Source organism: Coregonus lavaretus, assembly GCF_964263955.1.
Source record: "Coregonus lavaretus genome assembly, contig: HAP1_SCAFFOLD_419, whole genome shotgun sequence".
NCBI classification, from domain to species: domain Eukaryota; kingdom Metazoa; phylum Chordata; class Actinopteri; order Salmoniformes; family Salmonidae; genus Coregonus; species Coregonus lavaretus.
The window spans coordinates 207,391-235,052 of record NW_028160234.1 but is presented as its reverse complement, the minus strand read 5'-3'; the positions used below and the strand labels follow the sequence as shown (position 1 = coordinate 235,052).

Below are 27,662 nucleotides of genomic sequence, written 5' to 3'. Positions count from 1 at the left end.
AGGTACTGTATAAACAACATTAGTTATCACACCAAATATCCCCCAGAGAATATGCACAAACTTACATGCCAATTGACCCACACAACACTTAGGTTGGGAAACAGCATGTGAACAGTCCACCAGCACAACACTTTCTTCTCCTTGCAATTGCATCATAGAGATAGATAGAGGACTCATCTTTGTATCTGTGCCATTATAGAGTCTGTGACAGCATGGGCAGCATCATTGAGGCAATCTCCATTTTGAAGTAGTCCATTTTATTTTTCACGATTGGCAGATCAATCAATCAATCAAATGTTATTTATAAAGCTCTTTTTAAATCAGCAGATGTCACAAAGTGCTATACAGAAACCCAGCCTAAAACCCCAAACAGCAAGCAATGCAGATGTAGAAGCACGGTGGCTAGGAAAAACTCCCTAGAAAGGCAGAAACCTAGGATGAAACCTAGAGAGGAATCAGGCTCTGAGGGGAGGCCAGTCCCCTTCTGGCTGTGCTGGGTGGAGATTATAACACTACATGGCCATTAAGGTCAGATTTTTCTCCAAGATGTTCAAACGTTCATAGATGACCAGCAGCGTCAAATGATAATCACAGAGGTTGTAGAGGTTGCAACCGGTCAGTACATCAGGAGTAAATGTCACTTTGCTTTTCATAGCCGGGCATTTAGAAGTTGAAATAGCATGTGCGGTAGAGAGAGAAGTTGAAAACAGCAGGTCTGGAACAAGGTAGCACGTAAGGTGAACAGGTCAGGGTTCCATAGCCGTGGGCAGAAGAGTGGAAACTGGAGCAGCAGCACGACCAGGTGGACTGGAGACAGCAAGGAGTTATCAGGCCAGGTAGTCCTGAGGCATGGTCCTAGGGCTCAGGTCCTCCGGGATGGGAGGGAGAGAGAGAGAATTAGAGGGAGCATACTTAAATTCACACAGGACACTGGATAAGACAGGAGAATAACACCAGATATAACAGACTGACTCTTCACCCCCGGCACATAGACTATTGCAGCATAGAAACAGTGCCTTGCAAAAGTATTCATCCCCCTTGGCGTTTTTCCTATTTTGTTGCATTACAACCTATAATTTAAATTGATTTTTATTTGGATTTCATGTAATGGACAAATTGTTGAAGTGAAATGAAAAAAATAACTTGTTTAAAAAAAATTCTAGAAAATATATAACGGAAAAGTGGTGCGTATATATGTATTCACCCCCTTTGCTATGAAGCTCCTAAATAAGATCTGGTGCAACCAATTACCTTCAGAAGTCACATAAGTAGTTAAATAAAGTCCACCTGTGTGCAATCTAAGTGTCACATGATCTGTCACATGATCTCAGTATATATACACCTGTTCTGAAAGGCCCCAGAGTCTGCAACACCACTAAGCAAGGGGCACCACCAAGCAAGCGGCACCATGAAGACCAAGGAGCTCTCCAAACAGGTCAGGGACAAAGTTGTGGAGAAGTACAGATCAGGGTTGGGTTATAAAAAAATATCTGAAAGTTTGAACATCCCACGGAGCACCATTAAATCCATTATAAAAAAATTGAAAGAATATGGCACCACAACAAACCTGCCAAGAGAGGGCCACCCACCAAAACCCACGGACCAGGCAAGGAGGGCATTAATCAGAGAGGCAACAAAGAGACCAAAGATAACCCTCAAGGAGCTGCAAAGCTCCATAGTGGAGATTGGAGTATCTGTCCATAGGACCACTTTAAGCCGTACACTCCACAGAGCTGGGCTTTACGGAAGAGTGGCCAGAAAAAAGCCATCGCTTAAAGAAAAAAATAAGCAAACACGTTTGGTGTTTGCCAAAAGGCATGTGGGAGACTCACCAAACATATGGAAGAAGGTACTCTGGTCAGATGAGACTAAAATTGAGCTTTTTGGCCATCAAGGAAAACGCTATGTCTGGCGCAAACCCAACACCTCTCATCACCCCGAGAACACCATCCCCACAGTGAAGCATGGTGGTGGCAGCATCATGCTGGCCCCGTGTAGCTCAGTTGGTAGAGCATGGCGATTGCAATGCCAGGGTTGTGGGTTCGTTTCCCACGGGGGGCCAGTATGAAAATGTATGCACTCACTAACTGTAAGTCGCTCTGGATAAGAGCGTCTGCTAAATGACTAAAATGTGAATGTTTTTCATCGGCAGGGACTGGGAAACTGGTCAGAATTGAAGGAATGATGGATGGCGCTAAATACAGGGAAATTCTTGAGGGAAACCTTTTTCAGTCTTCCAGAGATTTGAGACTGGGACGGAGGTTCACCTTCCAGCAGGACAATAACCCTAAGCATACTGCTAAAGCTACACTCGAGTGGTAAAAGGGGAAACATTTAAATGTCTTGGAATGGCCTAGTCAAAGCCCAGACCTCAATCCAATTGAGAATCTGTGGTATGACTTAAAGATTGCTGTACACCAGCGGAACCCATCCAACTTGAAGGAGCTGGAGCAGTTTTGCCTTGAAGAATGGGAAAAAATCCCAGTGGGTAGATGTGCCAAGTACCCCAAGAGACTTGCAGCTGTAATTGCTGCAAAAGGTGGCTCTACAAAGTATTGACTTTGGGGGAGTAAATAGTTATGCACGCTCAAGTTTTCTGTTTTTTTTGTCTTATTTCTTGTTTGTTTCACAATAACAAATATTTTGCATCTTCAAAGTGGTAGGCATGTTGTGTAAATCAAATTATACAAACCCCCCAAAAATCAATTTTAATTCAGGTTGTAAGGCAACAAAATAGGGAAAATGCCAAGGGGGGTGAATACTTTCGCAAGCCACTGTACTGGAGGCTGAGACAGGGGGTGGGGGGGGGGGGTCGGGAGACACTGTGACCCCATCCGACGATACCCCCGGACAGGGCCAACCAAGCAGGCTATAACCCCACCCACTTTGCCAAAGCACAGCCCTCACACCACCAGAGGGATATCAACAGACCACCAACCTACTACCCTGAGACAAGGCTGAGTATAGCGCACGAAGATCTCCTCCACTGTACGAGCCCAAGGGGGCGACAAACCCCCTCTCCCTCCCTTCTGATTACCCGGTTGGTCATGACTCCAACTGGCTCACCAGGAGGGATCAGCCAATAAGGTTGGAAGTCCCACCCTGTTGAATACATTCAAATGGTGCTGCCCATGCTAATACAGAATTTTGGTCTAAGGCACTGCATCTCAGTGCTTGAGGCGTCACTACAGACCCCTTGGTTCGATTCCAGGCTGTATCACAACCGGACGTGATTGCCAGTCCCATAGGGCGGCGCACAATTGGCCCAGCGTCGTCTGGGTTTGGCCGCTGTAGGCCGTCATTGTAAATACGAATTTGTTCTTAACTGACTTGCCTAGTTAAATAAAGGTAAAATAAAAATGTAAACATGCACTAACTTGAGGTGTCGGGGGCAGAGCCCTGGAGTGAGTCCAAGAGCCCTGATTGGTTGGCATGGGCGGGTGATTGACAGGTCTGAATGCCAATCAGATTGAAAGGGCCAGCCTTTTTTTACACATGATACAGGGTATAAAGGCAACTAAAATCGAGTACATGGGGAGATATATCTCTGCAGATGATCTGTCTATCTGGTCAAAATCCCTGATACAGGTCCACACCTCTGGTGGTATGGATAACTTATTATGTCTCCAGAGAAACTTAAATTATAATAAAGGTCCTATCTATGAAATTACTATAGGTGGAATTAGGTGTTTTTGCCTGGTGTCAACCTGACCCCAAAGGACTTGAATTTTTAAAGTCCATATTGATACACAAACACTAAACAATGATTTAGATTTATTAAGAACAAGTTTATTGACAAAGACATGACAAATTGAATAAACCACATTTGGGCTATGATCAAAAATATGCCTCTGGGGTCATAAGGACCCCAGTCGGTAGTATGAGGGTTAAGAAATCATGTACATCCCAGTCAACACGTTATTTTGGATCTGTATTTAAAGATAAGACTACATTGAAAATGGGCTGCATTTTGCCTCTTACATTTTTGGGGGGCACAAATTAAGAAATGCAACTAGCTATGTGGTCATATTTTATATTTAGATACACTACATCCTTTTTCTGACATGCTGTTGATTCATGTTGTTGTCTTAAATCCCTGACTAGGTTACTTTCAAAATGTGCCAATCAACCACAGAACTCACACTTCTTGTTTCTATGCACTGCTACACCAGTAAGTTGACTCACTGTACAAGACCTCTCCCCTTCACTCTGTAAGTACGCTATATTATATAGTTTTTACGTTATTATTATTATTGGTATTATTACATCAGGGCCAGTATTCATTAAGTGTCTCAGTGTAGGAGTGCTGATGTAGGATCAGGTCTCCCTGGTCCATAGTGGATCAGGTCTCCCTGGTCCATAGTAATGATCTAAAAGCTAAACTGATCCTAGATCAGCACTCCTAGTCTACGCTGAGACACTTTGTGCTTTTTTTAATGTATCAGGTGTAGTTATTCACCAGCTATAGAGTGAGTTGTTGTTTATGTTTCTAAGACTGCAGGGTGGGAGATGCAACAATGGCCTTGAGAACAGCAGGAAGTGTATTGGTGGTCTTTCTCTGGTCTGTAACAGGTATGGCCTCATTCATTACTGTTTTAGTAATGTTATCTTAATGTTATTCTGGTGTGTTCAATGGCATCATCTGTTTGGCGCTTCAGCTTTTCTGAAACAATTATCTTTCACACCTCACTGAGTGATGCTTATGTATCGTTTCCATTCACACTCAACTCAGCAACCACAGTACGGCAACAAAGTGTGGACAAACCCTCCTGTCAGTGTAAGCCGATAGACCTTTGCTTCATGTAATATCATCCCGAGTGGCGCAGTTGTCTAAGGCACTGCATCGCAGTGCTAGCTGTGCCACTAGAGATCCTGGTTCGTATCCAGGCTCTGTCGTAGCCGGCCGTGACCGGGAGACCCATGGGGCGGCGCACAATTGGCCCAGCGTCGTCCAGGGTAGGGGAGGGAATGGCCGGCAGGGATGTAGCTCAGTTGGTAGAGCATGGCGTTTGCAATGCCAGGGTTGTGGGTTCGTTTCCCACGGGGGGCCAGAATGAAAAAAAAAAATAATAATAATAATATCATGTATGCACTCACTAACTGTAAGTCGCTCTGGATAAGAGCGTCTGCTAAATGACTTAAAATATGTGACTGTGTGTTTCAGTTGTACTGGGTCAGGATGGCTGGAGTGTGACTTACACCCCTCAGAGTATCTGTGCCTTGAAGGGGTCAACAGTGGAACTGTCCTGCTCTTACACATATCCCAGTGGTACAGTCACAACAACCTTCTGGTTCACTAAAAATGATGCTGAGGGGAATCCTGTTAGTCTGAGTGATGACCCAGAATACAAAGATCGTGTGACGTACCATAGAGATAACAAGAATGACTGCACTCTGAGAATCACAGACCTGAGAGAGAGTGACGCAGCTACGTACAAGTTCAGATTTATAACAGATCAGACCGGAGGGAGATATACTGGCAGTCCTGGAGTCACTCTGTCTGTCACAGGTACAGTGATATTATTCTGTCAATTTAGTTCTGGAAATTGTAGTATTTTGTCTTTAAAAAATGAATGTAATGTGACTAGAAAATATGTCAGATGACTAATGGTTGTAATGTGCTGTGATCTACTCCAGATCTGCAGGTGAAGGTGACTCCTTATTCATTTGTATCAGCATGGAAGACACTGACTTGCACCACCTGTATTCTGACTGGTAACCCCACCTACATCTGGTACAAGAACGGACAGATAGTAACTGACAACACTTCCCCCTATTCAGTCTACCCTGATGCTGCAGACAGCTACTCCTGTGCTGTAAAAGGCCATGAGGATCTCCACTCTCCTGCAGTGTGTGAGTGTGGACTTACCTCAGTATTTAGTATAACTTTTCAAGTATAACTATTCTGTCTGCTAAACAGCCCTCACAGTTATCTAACATAACTGTAACACAGGATTACTGCAGCTCATAATTGTATTGTGTACATCATGCCCTCATTGTCATTATGTTTCAGGTGTTCAGGATCAGAGCTGTAACAGAGTGACTTACACCGACAAGAGAATCTGTGCCTTGAAGGGGTCATCAGTGGACATATCCTGTACTTATTTCAGTTATCATCCGATCAAAACAACATTCTGGTTTAGAAGTGATAAGTCGGCCCCTGAGGACCTAGCCAGAGACCCAGAGTATGCAGGCCGGGCCCTGGAGAGCCTTCCCTCCACCCTGAGAATCACAGATCTGAGAGAGAGCGACTCAGCTGAGTATAAATTCAGATTCAACACACAGATCTCAGGATGGGGGTACAGCTTCCCTGGAACAAGTCTGTCTGTCACAGGTAATACTACACTTACAGAACATTATAATATACAAGTAATACTACACTTACAGAACATTATGATATACTGGTAATACTACACTTACAGAACATTATGATATACTGGTAGTGCTACACTTACAGAACATTATGATATACTGGTAATACTACACTTACAGAACATTATGATATACTGGTAATACTACACTTACAGAACATTGTGATATACTGGTAATAATACACTTACAGAACACTATGATAAGCTGGTAATACTACACTTACATAAAATTATGATATACTGGTAATACTACACTTACAGAACATCATGATATACTGGTAATACTACACTTACAGAACATTATGATATACTGGTAATACTACACTTACAGAACACTATGATAAACTGGTAATACTACACTTACAGAACATTATGATATACTGGTAATACTACACTTACAGAACACTATGATAAACTGGTAATACTACACTTACAGAACATTATGATATACTGGTAATACTACACTTATAGAACATTATTATATACAGGTAATACTACAGTTACAGAACAGTATGTTATACTGGTAATACTACACTTACAGAACATTATGATATACAGGTAATACTACACTTACAGAACATTATTATATACAGGTAATACTACACTTACATAACATTATGATATACTGGTAATACTACACTTACAGAACACTATGATAAACTGGTAATACTACACTTACATAACATTATGATATACTGGTAACACTACACTTACAGAACATTATGATATACTGGTAATACTACACTTACAGAACACTATGATAAACTGGTAATACTACACTTACAGAACATTATGATATTCTGGTAATACTACACTTACAGAACACTATGATATACTGGTAATACTACACTTACAGAACATTATTATATACAGGTAATTTACATTTACATTTACGTCATTTAGCAGACGCTCTTATCCAGAGCTACTTACAAATTGGTGCATTCGCATTATGATAGCCAGTGGGACAACCAATTTACACATTTTTTAGAAATATATTTTTCTAATTTGTTAATTTTTAGAGCATATTTTTAATTTTCATTTGTTGTATACAGTGGGGAGAACAATAATTTGATACACTGCCGATTTTGCAGGTTTTCCTACTTACAAAGCATGTAGAGGTCTGTAATTTTTATCAAAGGTACACTTCGACTGTGAGAGACGGAATCTAAAACAAAAATCCAGAAAATCACATTGCATGATTTTTAAGTAATAATTAGCATTTTATTGCATGACATAAGTATTTGATACATCAGAAAAGCAGAACTTAATATTTGGTACAGAAACCTTTGTTTGCAATTACAGAGATCATACGTTTCCTGTAGGTCTTGACCAGGTTTGCACACACTGCAGCAGGGATTTTGGCCCACTCCTCCATACAGACCTTCTCCAGATCCTTCAGGTTTTGGGGCTGTCGCTGGGCAATACAGACTTTCAGCTCCATCCAAAGATTTTCTATTGGGTTCAGGTCTGGAGACTGGCTAGGCCACTCCAGGACCTTGAGATGCTTCTTACAGAGCCACTCCTTTGTTGCCCTGGCTGTGTGTTTTGGGTCGTTGTCATGCTGGAAGACCCAGCCACGACCCATCTTCAATGCTCTTACTGAGGGAAGGAGGTTGTTGGCCAAGATCTCGTGATACATGGCCCCATCCATCCTCCCCTCAATACGGTGCAGTCGTCCTGTCCCCTTTGCAGAAAAGCATCCCCAAAGAATGATGTTTCCACCTCCATGCTTCACAGTTGGGATGGTGTTCTTGGGGTTGTACTCATCCTTCTTCTTCCTCCAAACACCGCGAGTGGAGTTTAGACCAAAAAGCTCTATTTTTGTCTCATCAGACCACATGACCTTCTCCCATTCCTCCTCTGGATCATCCAGATGGTCATTGGCAAACTTCAGACAGGCCTGGACATGCGCTGGCTTGAGCAGGGGGACCTTGCGTGCGCTGCAGGATTTTAATCCATGACGGCATAGTGTGTTACTAATGGTTTTCTTTGAGACTGTGGTCCCAGCTCTCTTCAGGTCATTGACCAGGTCCTGCCGTGTAGTTCTGGGCTGATCCCTCACCTTCCTCATGATCATTGATGCTCCACGTGGTGAGATCTTGCATGGATCCCCAGACCGAGGGTGATTGACCGTCATCTTGAACTTCTTCCATTTTCTAATAATTGCGCCAACAGTTGTTGCCTTCTCACCAAGCTGCTTGCCTATTGTCCTGTAGCCCATCCCAGCCTTGTGCAGGTCTACAATTTTATCCCTGATGTCCTTACACAGCTCTCTGGTCTTGGCCATTGTGGAGAGGTTGGAGTCTGTTTGATTGAGTGTGTGGACATGTGTCTTTTATACAGGTAACGAGTTCAAACAGGTGCAGTTAATACAGGTAATGAGTGGAGAACAGGAGGGCTAATTAAAGAAAAACTAACAGGTCTTTGAGAGCCGGAATTCTTACTGGTTGGTAGGTGATCAAATACGTATGTCATGCAATAAAATGCAAATTAATTGCTTAAAAATCATACAATGTGTTTTTCTGGATTTTTGTTTTAGATTCCGTCTCTCACAGTTGAAGTGTACCTATGATAAAAATCACAGACCTCTACATGCTTTGTAAGTAGGAAAACCTGCAAAATCGGCAGTGTATCAAATACTTGTTCTCCCCACTATATATATATATATATATATATATATATATATATATATATATATATATATATAACATTTTTTTGTTGTTGTTTATTTTTATTTATTTTTTGTCGGGGTGGGGTAGGGGGGTGGGGTAGAAGGATTACTTTTATACTATCACAGGTATTCCTTAAAGAGGTAGGGTTTCAAGTGTCTCCGGAAGGAGGTCAGTGACTCCGCTGTCCTGGCATAGCGAGGGAGCTTGTTCCACCATTGGGGTGCCAGAGCAGCGAACAGTTTTGACTTGGCTGAGCGGAAACTGTGCTTCCGCAGAGGTAGGGGGACCAGCAGGCCAGAGGTGGAAGAACGCAATGCCCTCGTTTGGGTGTAGGGACTGATCAGAGCCTGAAGGTAAGGAGGTGCCGTTCCCCTCACAGCTCCGTAGGGAAGCACCATGGTCTTGTAGCAGATGCGAGCTTCAACTGGAAGCCAGTGGAGTGTGCGGAGGAGAGGGGTGATGTGAGAGAACTTGGGAAGGTTGAACACCAGACCTGCTGCAGCGTTCTGGATGAGTTGTAGGGTTTTAATGGCACAGGCAGGGAGCCCAGCCAACAGCGAGTTGCAGTAATCCAGACGGGAGATGACAGGTGCCTGGATTAGGACCTGTGCCGCTTCCTGTGTAAGGTAGGGTCGTACTCTCCGAATGTTGTAGAGCATGAACCTACAAGATCGGGTCACCGCTTTGATGTTAGCGGAGAATGACAGGGTGTTGTCCAGGGTCACGCCAAGGTTCTTTGCACTCTGGGAGGAGGACACAACGGAGTTGTCAACCGTGATGGCGAGATCATGGAGCGGGCAGTCCTTCCCCGGGAGGAAGAGCAGCTCCGTCTTGTCGAGGTTCAGCTTGAGGTGGTGATCCGACATCCACACTGATATGTCTGCCAGACATGCAGAGATGCAATTCGCCACCTGGTTATCAGAAGGGGGAAAGGAGAAGATTAATTGTGTGTCGTCTGCGTAGCAATGATAGGAGAGACCATGTGAGGATATGACAGAGCCAAGTGACTTGGTGTATAGAGAGAATAGGAGAGAGCCTAGAACTGAGCCCTGGGGGACACCAGTGGTGAGAGCACGTGGTGCGGAGACAGATTCTCGCCACGCCACCTGATAGGAGCGACCTGTCAGGTAGGACGCAATCCAAGAGTGAGCCGCGCCGGAGATGCCCAACTCGGAGAGGGTGGAGAGGAGGATCTGATGGTTCACAGTATCAAAGGCAGCAGATAGGTCTAGAAGGATGAGAGCAGAGGAGAGAGAGTTAGCTTTAGCAGTGCGGAGAGCCTCCGTGACACAGAGAAGAGCAGTCTCAGTTGAATGACCAGTCTTGAAACCTGACTGGTTTTGATCAAGAAGGTCATTCTGAGAGAGATAGCAGGAGAGTTGGCTATAGACGGCACGCTCAAGAGTTTTGGAGAGAAAAGAAAGAAGAGATACTGGTCTGTAGTTGTTGACACCGGAGGGATCGAGTGTAGGTTTTTTGAGGAGGGGTGCAACTCTCGCTTTCTTGAAGATGGAAGGGACATAGCCAGCGGACAAGGATGAGTTGATGAGCGAGGTGAGGTCTCCGGAAATGGTCTGGAGAAGAGAGGAGGGGATAGGGTCAAGCGGGCAGGTTGTTGGGCGGCCGGCCGTCACAAGTCGCAAGATTTAATCTGGAGAGAGAGGGGAGAAAGAAGTCAAAGCATAGGGTAGGGCAGTGTGAGCAGGACCAGCGGTGTAATCCTACACTTACAGAACATTATGATATACTGGTAATACTACACTTACAGAACATTATACTATACCTGTAATACTACTCCTGAGTGGCGCAGTGGTCTAAGGCACTGCATTGCAGTGCTAACTGTGCTACTAGAGATCCTGGTTCGAATCCAGGCTCTGTCGCAGCCGGCCGCGACCGGGAGACTCATGGGCGGCGCACAATTGGCCCAGCGTCGTCCAGGGTAGGGGAGGGAATGGCCGGCAGGGATGTAGCTCAGTTGATAGAGCATGGCGTTTGCAACGCCAGGGTTGTGGGTTCGATTCCCACGGGGGACCAGTATAAAAAAATATGTATTCACTAACTGTAAGTCGCTCTGGATAAGAGCGTCTGCTAAATGACTAAAATGTAAATGTACTACACTTACAGAACATTATACAATACTGGTAATACTACACTTACAGAACATTATGATATACAGGTAATACTACACTTATAGAACATTATGATATACTGGTAATACTACACTTACAGAACATTATGATATACTGGTAATCCTTTATCTCTAGTAGTAGTAGGTGGAAATGATGAGGGTTGTACTTTTACGTTTTTATTCTCTCTTCATTCAGACCTGCAGGTGAAGGTGACTCCTGACACAGTATCAGAAGGACATAGTGTGACACTGACCTGTAGCACCACCTGTACTCTGACTGACAACCCCAACCCCACCTACATCTGGTACAAGAACGGACAACTTCTACATGAGCCCACATCTCGGCAATACTCTGTCAATAATTCTTATTCAGACAGTTACTCCTGTGCTGTAAAAGACCATGAGGATCTCTACTCTCCTGCAGTGTGTGAGTATGAATGCAATTAGTTCACTACTTAACAAGTATCAGTCATTTAAGGTCAATGAGAAGGGACAAATGACATAGAAATGACAATGTCATACACTCTTAGAAATTAAGGATACAGTATTTTTCCCTGGGGTACAAAAATATCAAAATGCCTATAATGTACCTTCAGAGGTACACATAATGATCTCACATGGTACTGTTCGGTACCTTTTAGGGTACATGTGCGGATAAAGAGTTTAATGATACATATTTGTACCCAATATTTAAAATATAAAGGTACAATTATCGGTAACACTTTCCTTTATATAAAAAAAATATTGACCATGTTAAATTATCATTGTAATTGCACACACATTGATGTCAGACATGCACCTACCTCAATACTCTTTTGCTGATGACTGGGATGAATGCAGGAGCAGATTTCAGGAGCAGGACAAGACACCCTCTTTTTAACAGATGACTGATATAAGGGCCTGTATGTGATAGGCCTATCTGGCTTATATGATTATGATGGTCATAATGCTTCATGACAGTGTTGCAAAGTGTATTTTCTTGGTCCAAGTAAAGTGACACAGGATGATCATAATGCTTCCTGACAGTGTCATAAAGTGTATTTATTTAAAATATGATGAACAAAACATGACTGTAAATAATTAATTACAACAACAAAGGATTTAAGAAACAAATGAAAAGAAATATCTTGGCAGGGAAAAAAATACTTGAATAAATGTCACTGTAGGTGTCATAACCAGCCATAAAGTAACACAATATATGTCACAAAAGGTGTCAATATATGGGTTATGACAAGTTATGTCAGCTGTTATGACATATTATGACATGGTTATGACTGTGTCATAACGTGTGATGACACTGGGTGTCAAGTAAAGTGTTACCCAATCATCACACTCTCACTCTCAAATAAAGGTCTACATTGTGAAGGTACATTTCTGTTTCCCAGGGTAAAAACATATTTTTTGTACCCTCAATCAATACCGTTAAAAACCACCATAAAGTACAATTATGAATCTTTGCCACCTAAAAGGAGCTAAAGGTTTGTTACTGGGGTGGTACTCCAGAAATCCCGGTTGGAAGATTCCTGAAACGGCAGAGAATAAGCAGGGAATCCTACAAACAGTATTTATTGAAAATCTGGAAATTTGGGGAAAGTTACTAAATATTTTCAAGCCTACTTGCAGGCCTGATGTGGCCTGTAAACCACACACTTCAGGCCATTGTATTAGGGTAAAATTAGGCCTCAAAATAAGGCCTTATGAGATATGTAATCTATTGTCATAAAGAGTTTGATTTTAATGAATAAACACGCCTAAGAACTCAGGACTGAAAATGTATGAATTCAACAACCATGTCTCTGTCATTAACAAATACAGTCATGGGTGGTAACTCTACAATTCATTCAAAAACTGGATAATTATATTGGAGGCGTGGCTTAGCGGGGGCGTGGTGTTCAAATAGTTATTTTTTGCCACCCGTGAGTGGAAGTGTTGTACTAGTTTAAGTGGTAGAGGTACATTTTTGCCACATACAAGGAACAAATGGCTTTGTAAGGCTTATGTACCTGTGGAGAAAAGTACAGTTCTGAACCTATAACTAGTGATTGTGAAACAAAGCTTCCTGAAGCATTGAGGTTTTCCAGCCCATTGTGTCAAAAATAGGTTCAGTACTTGAGGCTTTGATGAACACAGGGCACACTAGTGGCACCTGCTGGTCCAAAGTAATAAGAGCAGCTAAATTATTATTGTTGATGTCCCACATCCTGTAGAGCAGGATTCTTCAATTCCGGTCCTGGAGGGCCGAAACACTTCTGTTTTTTATTTCTACCTGGTTAATTGCACTCACCTGGTGTCCCAGGTCTGAATTAGCCCCTGATTAGAAGGAGAGGATGAAAAACAGAGGTGTTTCGGCCCTCCAGGACCGGAATTGAAGAACCCTGCTGTAGAGTGTGTGCAGTGTAGCCTTTATGTCTTCTAACAAACCAATACCAAACTAACCAGCTGGTTGTTCAATGAAACGAAGCTTCGGACGTCATTGATCACGTGCTTCTGATAAAGTGATACATGCTATTATTACGCATGCCTCTGAACTATGGTATCAAACATAACATCACTACCTATAACTAAAAGTACAAAGGAGGACCTTACAGGGAACCACCCCAGTGACAAGCGGTTGTACCCTTTTAGGAACAAATCTAAACCTTTATTTCTGAGTGTGTAGATATATGTCTATATTTTGTATTTATTTTATATGAACCTTTCCAATACATCTAAAACACTTAGTCCCATTATCGTTTCAGGAATTAATCAGCTACATTTTGATTCAGGTGTTCGGGGTGAGAGCTGTATGAATGTGACTTACACCCATCAAAGTATCTGTGCTTTGAAAGGGTCAACAGTGGACATATCATGCTTTTACACATATCCCAGTTGGCATAACATCACAGAAGTATCCTGGTTCAGCAAATGGGAGACTGGAGTAACTAAGGATCTGAGCCAGGACCCAGAGTATGCAGATCGTGTGACGTACCATCGGCAAACAGACAAGGACTCCACTCTAAAAATCACAGACCTGAGAGAGAGCGACTCAACTGAGTACAAGTTCAGATTTAAAACAGTTAATGCAGAATGGGGATATACCTTCTCTGGAACAACTCTTTCTGTCACAGGTAATACTGCACTTTGTGTGTACTGTATTTTCTATACTCTTAGGAAAAAAGGTCCTATCTAGAACCTAAAAACATTATTTGACTGTCCCCATAGGAGAACCCTTTGAAGAACCGTTTCTGTTTCCAGGTAGAACCCTTTTGGTTCCAGGTAGAACTGTTTTGGGATCCATGTAGAACCCTTTCCACATAGGGTTCTACATGGAACTCAAAAGGGTTCTACCTGAAACCGAAAAGGGTTCTACCTGGAACCAAAATAGGGTTATCCTATGGGGACAGTCAAATAATCATTGTATGTATACATTAACTGATTTAGGTTGTATTTACCTGGCCTGATAACAGGAGAAAATAAGACATTTATTCTTTATTCACAATCTTTCAGGTCTGCAGGTGAAGGTGACTCCTGCCACAGTGACAGAGGGACAGAGGGTGACACTGACCTGTAGCACCACCTGTACTCTGACTGATAACCCCAACCCCACCTACATCTGGTACAAGAACGGACATGTAACCAACCAATCTAACAGTCTGTTCCTAAACCCAGTCAGCAGTGAGGATGCAGGCAGATACTCCTGTGCTGTAGAAGGCCATGAGGATCTCCCCTCTCCTGAAGAGACTCTCACTGTCACATGTGAGGATTTTTATTGTATTCTTTACTAAATTACATCATCACTTAGGTCCTTACTGCATGTGCTTATGTTACGCCCCTGAAAAAGGGGAGAAATAATCACGAAAGTGACGCAGTTGTTTCCTCACTGAAAACTTTAGTATAATGAGCTTTTACAAAAATACCACATTTTACAGAACAACAGATCTACAGGAACCAGAGTTTTGTAGGGTACAAAGCTTATTCAAGTCACAACAGCATAAACTGTAATTCACTAAAACATATACAAATGTTTCAATATAACTGTCAAACACAAAGTAGCTTTAGCTCAGTAACCCATAACTACATTTATCAACCATGTCAACAAAGTATTCGAAACACATTATACAAATAACCCCAAATATATTATTAACAGCGCACATGTTCATTCACAATTAGCATAAAATGGCAGCTACTCTCAATACGAAGCTATTTTCGCTGCAACCAAGCAGATTTCACTCACACACGCACCTAATAACTCTCTTCAACTTAACTCTAACTTACTCAAGATGTTACTAACACATACCTTAAACTCTCTTGACATGTTAGCAAGTTATTACATTCAAATTAACTCATTTTATATCAATAACGTACCTGAAAAAGGGGAGAAATAATCACGAGAGTGACGCAGTTGTTTCCTCACTGAAAACTTTAGTATAATGAGGAAAAAAGACTGCGATTTCCCCAGAAAGTTGGGTGGAGACCAGAGCAATCGATCTCAGACTCATAGATTAAGAGCATTTAGTAGATCACAGATTAACACTTTTACCCTTAAATTAGGCACCACAAAATAAAGTAGTCAATATAACGTTTACACATTCCTCTTACAATATTTACCCTTTTACACATGACGGATTTTAACACATTTATGAATTTTATCAATCTCTATGAACTAGTACTGGATGCATGATCTTTTTAACCTTAGATATTTTAAGATCCTTACATACCATGAACTTACTAATACTTTAGTGTATAACAGGCTACGAATATGTCCTTTAACCTGTCACACTCTCCCCGACAAAATAAATGTTGTCCCAACATTACCAACAGTGTCTTCTTAAACAGTCTATAAGCACTGGACGTAGAAATCCTCTTCTGTAAGATAGTCCTTGAGCAGAGGTCAAAGTTCACAGTTCAAATAGAACCAAGAAGTTATATTCACAGTCCATATCTGTTGACCAGCTGTATAAACAGTCCATAAGCAGTCTTTTCTCATGCTATTGTCAACAGTCCATCAGTTTTAATGATCTATATGCATAGTCTGCTAATTGTCTCGTGAAAGTCTGTGAAATCAGTCAGTAGTCCATGGTCAAACATGTCAACTCTGTCTGTGGCCTCAAGTTTGCTGAAGTCCATACATGTAGGGTGGCTGAAGGTAATATCGCTGTAGTGATGGCAGCCATGGAACCAGTCCTGGTGCAGGGTAGACAGGGAACAACTGTGGCTGTGGCTGGATACTGTAGCAGGAAGGGATACCAAGCTGACCATAGGTGGTACGTCTTGGAGGGTGTCTCTCTCTTTGTGGCAGCTGGTAAGCTGGTTCCTCAGGTTCAGCAGCAGCAGTTAATGAAGGAAAGGCACTTAGTGGACGATCATCAGGCACATTTTCAGCAGGCAAGTTCATCTCCTCAGCAGGCAGTTCTTTAACTGTTGTTTTCTCCTCCAGCTGATTTTCAACAAGAGGCTGTGCTGGTAGCGTATCAGGAACTGGCACCGCAACTGTCTGTTTCACTGGTGGGGGCCTGTTTTCCGACTCTCTCGCTGGTTCAGCATACCTCTCAGGTACTGTAGGAGATGTGGGGACCTGTAGCGGCTCATGATGAAGGTCATATTCATCCCCGCTGTCTTCATCAGAATCTAGAGGCTGTGATCCAGGCTGATGTCTCTTTTTCTTACTTTTGTCATCTTTAGTCATTTCTGGTTGTCTCTCAAAAGGTAAGTGGTCACAGGACATTAGCAGATTTCTGTGCAGGACCCGGGAGCGTCCCCTACCCTTTTCTGGTCTCAACTCATAAATCGGCAGGTCTGAACCCATTTGTCTCACTACTGTGTGAATTTGATCTTCCCAATAGTTACGGAGTTTGCCTGGTCCTCCTCTTGGTGTCAGGTTTTTAATCAGAACTCGCTCGCCAGGCTGTAGCACTGAACTCCTAACTTTAGTGTCATAGTACTTCTTACTTCTTTCAGCAGCTTTCTGAGCATTTTCATTTGCAATGGCGTATGCTTCTTCCATTCCTCGTTTCCAGTTCTCCACGTAGTCTCGCTGGTTACTGGAACCTGCCTCTGTGCACAATCCAAAGAACATATCAACTGGAAGCCTGGGTGATCTCCCAAACAGAAGATAAAATGGTGAATAGCCAGTCACTTCGCAACGGGTGCAGTTATAGGCATAAACCAGTTTGTTTAGAGACTCCTTCCAGTTTGACTTTTGTGTCTCAGTTAGTGTCTTTAGCATTTGCAACAATGTTCTGTTCATTCGTTCCACTTGACCGTTCCCCATCGGGTGGTAGGGTGTTGTTCTGGACCCCGCCATGCCACTGAGTTTCTTTAACTGATGGAACAACTGATTTTCGAATTCTCCCCCTTGGTCATGGTGGATGCGGGAGGGGAACCCAAACTTCAGGGCAAAGTCATTGAAGATGAGATTTGCAGCAGTTTTTCCTGACTTTGGTGTGGTGGCGTAGGCTTGAGTGAAACGTGTAAAATGATCAACAATCACAAGGATGTACTCATATCCCCCTTTGCATCTGTCGAGATGGAGGAAATCTATACATACCAGTTCAAATGGCTGTGTTGTCACAATGTTTGTCAGAGGAGCTCTTGTTTCATGGCCTGGCTTTTTCTGCTTGACACAGCTACAAGTTTTAGTCACATAGTGCTCGATGTCAGATTGCATATAAGGCCAGAAGATGCAGGTCACGTACTAGTGATACAGTGCGGTCAATACCTTGGTGTCCCATGTTATTGTGCAACTCTTCCATCACTTTACCTTTGTACTGCTCTGGTAGAACTAACTGCTTGCGGGCTGTAGTGATTCTGTAAAGAATACCATCACTGTCGATTGTCAATTTGTCCCATTCTCTGAATAGGCATTTTGTCTTTGGACTGAATTCCTTTTGCTCTTTAACTGGCGGTTTGGAACCAGACAGCTTGAAATCGAGCACAGGACGGATGACCGGATCAGACTCTTGTGCCTCTCTTATCCCCTCTTTTGGGATCGAGCTGATTGTTGCTGTAGTTGTCTCACCTTCAGCTGATACTGACATAGATGCAGTTGAAATTGACCAAGGCACAAAAGGCTCTTTCTGTACCTCTACTGCTTGTATCGTGGCGGCAATGGTGTCTGGTGGAAGCTCCTCAGAACATTCTCTCATCAGTGACTCTACATCCAGTGGCATCCTCAACAAAGCATCTGCATCACTGTTCTCTCTGCCTGGCCTGTACTTTATTGTAAAGTGGAAATCAGCCAATTCTGCAACCCACCTGGAAGTGGTTGCGTTCAGTTTTGCAGTAGACAGAATGTAGCTGAGCGGGTTGTTATCACTGTATACAGTGAAGGTCGGAGCATAGTACAAATAATCATGGAACTTACAGCCTGTCAACTATGCCTCTGCCTATCCCTGTTCTCTCCTCTCTGCACAGGCTACACAAACGCCCCACACCGCGTGGCTGCTGCCTCTCTAACCTGGTGGTGCCTGCACGCACCCCACACCTGGAGTTCCAGGTCTCAGGCAGCCTCTGGAACTGCCGTTCTGCTGCCAACAAAGCTGACTTCATCCCAGCCTATGCTAATCTCCAGTCCCTCGACTTCCTGGCGCAGACGGAAACATGGATTACCACTGAAAACACTGCTACTCCTACTGCTCTCTCCTCGTCTGACCATGTGTTCTCGCATACCCCGAGAGCATCTGGTCAGAGGGGTGGTGGCACAGGAATCCTCATCTCTCCCAAGTGGACATTCTAAATTTTTCCCCTAACCCATCTGTCTATCTCCTCATTTGAATTCCATGCTGTCACAGTCACTAGCCCATTTAAGCTTAATATCCTTGTCATCTATCGCCCTCCAGGTTCCCTTGGAGAGTTCATCAATGAGCTTGACGCCTTGATAAGTTCCTTTCCTGAGGATGGCTCACCCCTCACAGTTTTGGGGGATTTCAACCTCCCTATGTCCACATTTGACTCATTTCTCTCTGCCTCCTTCTTTCCACTTCTCTCCTCTTTTGACCTCACCCTCTCACCGTCCCCCCCTACTCACAAGGCAGGCAATACGCTTGACCTCATCTTTACTAGATGCTGCTCTTCTACTAATCTCACTGCAACTCCCCTCCATGTCTCCGACCACTACTTTGTTTCCTTTTCTCTCTCGCTCTCCTCCCACACTACTCACTCTGCCCCTACACAGATGGTGATGCGCCGCCGCAACCTTCGCTCTCTCTCTCCCACTACTCTCTCCTCTTCCATCCTATCATCTCTTCCCTCTGCTCAATCCTTCTCCCTCCAATCTCCTGATTCTGCCTCCTCAACCCTCCTCTCCTCCCTTTCTGCATCCTTTGACTCTCTGTGTCCCCTATCCTCCCGGCCGGCTCGGTCCTCCCCTCCAGCTCCGTGGCTTGACGACTCATTGCGAGCTCACAGAACAGAGCTCCGGGCAGCGGAGCGGAAATGGAAGAAAACTAAACTCCCTGCCGACCTGGCATCTTTTCACTCCCTCCTCTCTACATTTTCTTCATCTGTTTCTGCTGCTAAGGCCACTTTCTACCACTCTAAATTCCAAGCATCTGCCGCTAACCCTAGGAAGCTCTTTGCCACATTTTCCTCCCTCCTGAATCCTCCCCCCCCCGCCCCCCCCTCCTCTCTCTCTGTGGATGACTTCGTCAACCACTTTGAAAAGAAGGTTGACGACATTCGATCCTCGTTTGTTAAGTCTAATGACACTGCTGGTCCTACTCACACTGCCCTACCCTATGCTTTGACTTCTTTCTCCCCTCTCTCTCCAGATAAAATCCTGCGACTTGTGACTGCAGGCCGCCCAACAACCTGCCCGCTTGACCCCATCCCCTCCTCTCTTCTCCAGACCATCTCCGGTGACCTTCTCCCCTACCTCACCTCGCTGATCAACTCATCCTTGACCGCTGGCAATGTCCCTTCCGTCTTCAAGAGAGCGAGAGTTGCTCCCCTTCTCAAGAAACCAACACTCGATCCCACTGATGTCAACAACTACAGACCAGTATCCCTTCTTTCTTTTCTTTCCAAAACTATTGAGCGTGCCGTCTTTAGCCAACTCTCTTGCTATCTCTCTCAGAATGACCTTCTTGATCCAAACCAGTCAGGTTTCAGGACTGGTCATTCAACTGAGACTGCTCTTCTCTGTGTCACGGAGGCTCTCCGCACTGCTAAAGCTAACTCTCTCTCCTCTGCTCTTGTCCTTCTAGACCTGTCTGCTGCCTTTGATACTGTGAACCATCAGATCCTCCTCTCCACCCTCTCCGAGCTGGGCATCTCCGGCGCGGCTCACTCCTGGATTGCGTCCTACCTGACCGGTCGCTCCTACCAAGTGGCGTGGCGAGAAGCTGTCTCCGCACCACGTGCTCTCAACACTGGTGTCCCCCAGGGCTCAGTTCTAGGCCCTCTCCTTTTCTCCCTATACACCAAGTCACTTGGCTCTGTCATATCCTCACATGGCCTCTCCTATCATTGCTACGCTGACGATACACAACTAATCTTCTCCTTTCCCCCTTCTGATAACCAGGTGGCGAATCGCATCTCTGCATGTCTGGCAGACATATCAGTATGGATGACGGATCACCACCTCAAGCTGAACCCTGGCAAGACGGAGCTGCTCTTCCTCCCGGGGAAGGACTGCCCGTTCCATGATCTCGCCATCACGGTTGACAACTCCGCTGTGTCCTCCTCCCAGAGTGCGAAGAGCCTAGGCGTGACCCTGGACAACACCCTGTCGTTCTCCGCCAACATCAAGGCGGTGACCCGCTCCTGCAGGTTCATGCTCTACAACATTCGGAGAGTACGACCCTGCCTTACACAGGAAGCGGCACAGGTCCTAATCCAGGCACTTGTCATCTCCCGTCTGGACTACTGCAACTCGCTGTTGGCTGGCCTCCCTGCCTGTGCCATTAAACCCCTACAACTCATCCAGAATGCTGCAGCCCGTCTGGTGTTCAACCTTCCCAAGTTCTCTCACGTCACCCCCCTCCTCCGCACACTCCACTGGCTTCCAGTTGAAGCTCGCATCCGCTACAAGACCATGGTGCTTGCCTATGGAGCAGTGAGGGGAACGGCACCTCTGTACCTTCGGGCTCTGATCAGTCCCTACACCCAAACGAGGGCATTGCGTTCATCCACCTCTGGCCTGCTGGCTCCCCTTCCTTTGCGGAAGCATAGTTCCCGCTCAGCCCAGTCAAAACTGTTCGCTGCTCTGGCACCCCAATGGTGGAACAAACTCCCTCACGACGCCAGGACAGCGGAGTCACTCACCACCTTCCGGAGACATTTGAAACTCCACCTCTTTAAGGAATACCTGGGATAGGATAAAGTAATCCTTCTACCCCCCCCCCCCCAAAAAAAAATTGTAAAGTGGTTATCCCACTGGCTATAGGGTGAACGCACCAATTGGTGAGTCGCTCTGGATAAGAGCGTCTGCTAAATGACGTAAATGTGCCCTTGAGCAAGGCACTTAACCCTAATTGCTCCTGTAAGTCGCTCTGGATAAGAGCGTCTGCTAAATGACTAAAATGTAAAATGTAATGTAAATCAGTGATTGCCCATTTTAGAGCTAGAAATTCTAGCTTGCCAGAGTGGTAGTGATAGTTCTTCTCAGCTGCTGTTAAGGTTCGAGAGCCATAAGCAATGACCCTAAGCTTCCCATCTTGCTCTTGATAAAGAACTGCTCCCAAGCCTTGGTGTGACGCATCAGTGTGTACAACAAATGGCTGAGTGAAGTCAGGGAAACCTAAGACTGGTGGGTGAAGCAGACACTCAATCAGCTGTTCAAGTGCCTGTTGATGCTGGTCAGTCCACAGGATTGGCTTGTTTGAGGGCACCACATGACTTACTTTCTTTGTTTTTGCTTTCCGTGGGTGGTCAGGTAATTTCTCTGAATCTGCTTTCAGGAGGTCATACAGACAGCTGGCCCTCCTAGAAAAGTATTTGATGTACTGTCTGTAGTAAGTGAGTAAACCAAGCATTTTTCTGAGCTGGCCCACAGTCTGTGGTCTGATCTCTTTCAATGCTCTTACTGCTTCAAAATCGGCTGGGTCAACTTTGCTGCCGTCTGCAGACACTATTCTGCCCAAATAACGGACCTGGGGTTTAAAGAGATCACACTTACTTGGCTTGAGTTTGATGCCATACTCTCTGAGACGCTGCAAAACCTTTTGCACATCATTCACATGGCTGTCGAAAGTTTTACTGAAAACTAGCGTGTCGTCCAGATAAGGAATGCAGATGTTGTCCCGGAGCCCTTCCAAACATTCCTCCATACAACGCTGAAAAGCTGCAGGAGCGTTCATGAGGCCGAATGGCATACGTATCCACTCATAGAGTCCCCATGGGGTCACAAATGCTGTCAGTGATCTGCTTTCTTCAGAGATGAACCCTTGGTGATATGCTTTTCCCTGATCTAAAAGGGAGAACCATGAATTACCACCTAAACTGTCCATGATGTCCTGGACCCGAGGGATGGGCTGGCGGTCGGGATGTGTTTTTCTGTTCAGGTCTCTGTAATCTATACACAACCGGAGGGTCCCGTCCTTCTTCCTAACGCAAACGACAGGTGAAGAATATGAAGAGTTTGACTTCCTAACCCAACCCTGGGCTATGAGGTCATGAAGGTAACCCTTCATCTCCTGATACAGTGGCCTGGGCACTGACATGTATGTGCGCTTGACTGGTTCAGAGTCCTTTAGAGAAATAGTCATTTTCAATCGTTCAATGCAGCCAATGTCATTGTCTGATCTGGAGAAGGAGTGACACTCTTCTCTAAGCATTTTCCTAACAACCTCTCTCTGTTCTTCGGTTAGGTGACTTAAACCTACTGGTGGATCCCACTGTTCAGTAGCAGTACATGGGGTTTGAACACTGGTGTGATTCACTGTGGCTGGGGTGACAGCTTTTTCAAAGACTTGGGCAGGTAACACAGTCATAATGGTTTGTACTGTACCGATTATGGTGCGTCCTAGCAGGGCAATGTCGTGGTCAGTGGGGTTAGAGACATCAAGCATGATAACTGGAAAAACACCTTTCCTAACTCTGACTAGTGTGTCAAAGAACTCAAGTTCATCTGGCCACTGCGGGTTCAGGTCTGGCTGGAAAAGCATTGTCATGTCATCTTTGAAAGGCTGGGAAGCTACCCGGCACTCAATCTGAATGCTACTGTGTTTTGGTACAGCAACCTTCTCTTTCTTGGTTTTCACTGCGTATTCATCTGTCTGTTCTGCGCTAACAGCCTGTATAAAAGCCCTCACCTTATTTCTTTTGAGGCTTGGGAAAGCTTTTTTCACTGTACTGTACCGTTTAGTCTTTTCGGTCATTGTCAGGATGTGCTCAATAACATTGAAACCGATGATGGGATGAGATAGGTGACAGCCTTTCATTACCAGCACTGGGATGATCAGTTCCTTCGTTTAGTAAGTTTCAGAGGCTAGCCGAAAAGTTGTTTCACTCCATCCCAGGTACGGCATTTCAGTCCCATTTGCTGCCGTCAATCTTAGATCATCAGGTGAGTCCAGAATTTCTGAAACATCCCTCAGCCTTGCGTTTGGGAGAGATTCCGCTTTCCATCGTTCATCAATGACCGATACCTGAGAGCCTGTGTCCCATAGGGCTTGGAGGTGGTGGCGATTCAGGTGACACTCAACAAGGCACTGTCTACCGACTAGCGAGGTGACCTTATGGGGGTGGCAACCTTGAGCTAGGGATGGTAAAGAGTGGGCATTTTCTTCTGTACAGGAAAGCTTTTCACAGGTAGAGTCAATTTTCAGGTGAGTGCATTTTTCCTTATGTTTAGTCCAATGTTGGTTTTGACATCCTTTGGAACAGCACAGTGTCTCTTTACATGATGAACATTGTTTCAGGTTCTCAAATGAATCTTCTCTGGCACAATTTGCACATTTCTGGGACTTTTTGGTAGCTACGGTTAACACTTGTCCCTCAGCGGTAACCCTTCCCCGTTTAAAGGGGCCTCTTTGGATGGTCTGACTCCCCGGATTTTACATCCAGCTTGAAAAATGTTCTCCACTCCCACATCGGAAGCAGTGTGTGCAGCGTGCATCTGTTCTGGCCTGCTGGCAGACAAAACACCTCCTTGGAGCTTGAGCAGAGCGGTTGGTATACAGGTTAGGTGCATATTGATACTGCGCAGGGTCAGGTGCTTGGGGCTGACTGTAGTTGCTGTAATACTGCTGCTGGGAAACAGGTGGCTGGGGGTCCCTATCTGGCCTCCTAACTGGAAGTGGGGCATGGGCATAAGGCGATGACTGAAACATAGGCTGCTGTAATGTCTCCTTAATCTGAGCAATCTCTGCACTGAGACCTTTTAGGGAAGCTACACCTGTCTTAAGTTCAGCTAACTCTGTTAACAGTTCTGCAGGTATCTTAGCTTTGGCTTCCTTCACAGTACACTTTGCAGATGGCGTATCTTCTAACTGGACTACACTTACGGTTGTAGAAGGCTGTGGGGCATTAAAACGCTTTTCGTTTCGTCTTTCTATCTCATTAGCACAAGCAATGTTAAGCTTCTCTAGCAAAACCTCATCTGATGTTTCGCTATCAAGCAGGAGAGGCTGCATGTCTATCCTGATACTGTCACTCTGGAGACCTGTAAGGACTGTGTGTAAACACATGCGCTGGACTAGAGCAGGGTCATACTTAAACCCTGATTCTGACTCCTGGGAAGCAAATAGTACTTTCTGCCTCAAATCTAAGACGCGCATCAGGAAGCTTTGAGGGGTCTCCTTGCTATGCTGTGCTTCTGAAGCTAGCTGTTTGTAAAGCTCTGTTGCACTCTTCTCTTGGAAGTGGGAATGCAGGATGCATCTAAGTGTGGGAAGAGTTAGCTGGGGTTTACCTTCCAAGTAGCTGCGTAGCTGTGAGCCTGGAGAAATAGCCCTGATTACTGCGTCTACTATTTCTACCTCAGGATAGCCTCTGTTAAGTCCATTCTCAATCTGATGGGCAAGGCTGGAAAAAGTCAGTTTATCTTTCTGGCCAGGTTCACCTATCTGACCAGAAATGTTTAACTCTTTGCGCCAGTATGAGCCAGGCTGTGCACTGGGTGAGAGCTGCATGCTCCTCTGAAGATGGGCAGGGGAATCACTGGCTTTGTCTGCAGTACTCTGCTCATTTCCCACCCCTTGTTGTGGGGTTACAGTTCTCAGTCCCTCTATTATGTGATGTGTTCTGGCTGTTTCAATATCATGGTCAGTTTGCCCTGTCTTGCTATCTATGCCACTGATCATCTCTGTCATTTTGTCTTTAAGTAGCAATAATTCCGACATGCCGCCATCTTCTAACTCTGCAACTTCCTCTCTTTCAAGGAACATCATAATGTGAGTCATCAATGATATGCGGGATTTGTCTTGAATAACTCTTCTCTGTTCGCCTGATATGTCAAGGAAATCACATACGTCTAGTAACTTGTCTTTAGTCAGGGTGTGCAATTCTCCTACTACCTCTTCCTGTAGTTCTTCCAAGGCGGTTGTCATGTTGACAGGACAGGAGGAACCTTTACTGTGCAGGAGTTGACTCTGAATTAGATGGTCCTTACTGTCTCTGATGGTCTCTCAACGGCCTCAGGTGACACGTACTTAACCCCCAACTTCCAGCTCCCCTCGAACAGCAACATTTTCCTCACTGCAGCCTGCCTGGGTTGTTATGTAGGGATTTAGCTGGCTCAGAATTCAGCGACCAGGATGTGGAAGCCGGACATCTGAGCAGCAATCTCAGCGGTGCCTCCAAAATGTTACGCCCCTGAAAAAGGAGAGAAATATTCACGAAAGTGACGCAGTTGTTTCCTCACTGAAAACTTTAGTATAATGAGCTTTTACAAAAATACCACATTTTACAGAACAACAGATCTACAGGAACCAGAGTTTTGTAGGGTACAAAGCTTATTCAAGTCACAACAGCATAAACTGTAATTCACTAAAACATATACAAATGTTTCAATTAGGGGTGTAACGATTCGTTTTAACAACGATTCGATTTGTATCACGATTCGTGGTTGTCGATACGATTCAAGGACGATATTGGTTCATTTAGAACGATGCGATCCGAAACGATTCAGTGACTTGAAATCGATTCAGTAACCTTTTAGCCAAAAATTCAACCAGTGTGACTGAAATAAATACCTGGTAACCAGTTGCATTTTAATGGCTGGCAATAGTCTTGATATTTTTAACAGTGTTTCATGCCTCCATGCAGACCATCTGGTATTATGAAACTTACCCATACCTACGTTGACAGCAGCCCCGTCTGTGCATACAGCGACCAACTTTGTTGTCCAGTCATCCAAGCCTGTGTCCTGGAAAAGTCTCACAAGTCCGTCTGTTATGGCCTGTGCGGTTCGGTCAGCACCCAATTCAATCAGTCCAATAAAGTCCGAAGTAAACTCTCCGTTGCTGGACACAGACACAATGTAAACTATTTCCTGCTCAGTTTTTGTGATGTCCTCAGATCCATCAAAAAGCATTCAGTAAAGGAACATCCTCAGAATAGGAAGACATGGGACGTGCGTGTTTAGCTTAATGGAAAGAGAAAAATATTAAACAGAGCTTGCCGCTGTTCTTCATTCAGCTTGTCTCGGCGATTGGACATTTATTCTCGGCTAGCTTTTAGCAATGGCTTGCGCCACATTCGTGTGCTCCTTGCTCTTTTCATGTTTGTCAAATAAAGGATGGTTGAAATTCTTTGAGCCTTTATAAAATGCACCTGTTTTGTCTGCTAGATGTGGATTTGAGCGGCAAATCTTGCACCACATTTCAGTGTGCTCATCGTTAGCTTCAAGCCACTTTTCCGAAAAAAGTATTTTCTTCGGCTCTGGCTCCAGTTGGCGTTTCTTTGTAGGTGGCGAAACGCCAAAGAATCTGCTTAATGTCTGTTGCTTTTTGGACATCCCTGACAGTAGTTGACAAGCAACATGTCATGTGTAAGGTTAGCTGAGAAGATCGGTCAAGTACGCAAAGGCGCGTAGTAACACAAGTGTCATTACGCATTCCTGATTTTTGTCGCGCTTGCGTATCTGCGTACCAGTTATGTGCACCCCTGCATATAAAGTCTGACGTGCTTAAATCCAATGGGTTATTTCCTAGTATCGATAAAATCGATTTATTACATTTTAAAACGATGTTAGATCGATATATGTTGTCCAAAATGCCAACTCGCCGAGCACAGATCGATGTAGTTGGATCATATGAATATAAATCGATACATCGATGTAATAGATGGATCGTTACACCCCTAGTTTCAATATAACTGTCAAACACAAAGTAGCTTTAGCTCAGTAACCCATAACTACATTTATCAACCATGTCAACAAAGTATTCGAAACACATTATACAATTAACCCCAAATATATTATTAACAGCGCACATGTTCATTCACAATTAGCATAAAATGGCAGCTACTCTCAATACGAAGCTATTTTCGCTGCAACCAAGCAGATTTCACTCACACACGCACCTAATAACTCTCTTCAACTTAACTCTAACTTACTCAAGATGTTACTAA

General features: G+C 44.4%; 1 pseudogene across 1 annotated transcript in view; it reads left to right on the top strand.

The window, feature by feature from the left end:
- The first annotated feature begins 4,517 nt into the window (after positions 1-4,517).
- LOC311122009 (sialoadhesin-like) overlaps positions 4,518-27,662 on the top strand; it is a 63,896-nt pseudogene continuing 40,751 nt past the window's right edge. Inside the window, exons 1-5 of the transcript in view lie at positions 4,518-4,572; positions 5,165-5,509; positions 5,638-5,853; positions 6,014-6,334; positions 11,368-11,598. The product of the transcript in view is annotated as a sialoadhesin-like (transcript). The remainder of the gene's footprint in view (positions 4,573-5,164; positions 5,510-5,637; positions 5,854-6,013; positions 6,335-11,367; positions 11,599-27,662) is intronic.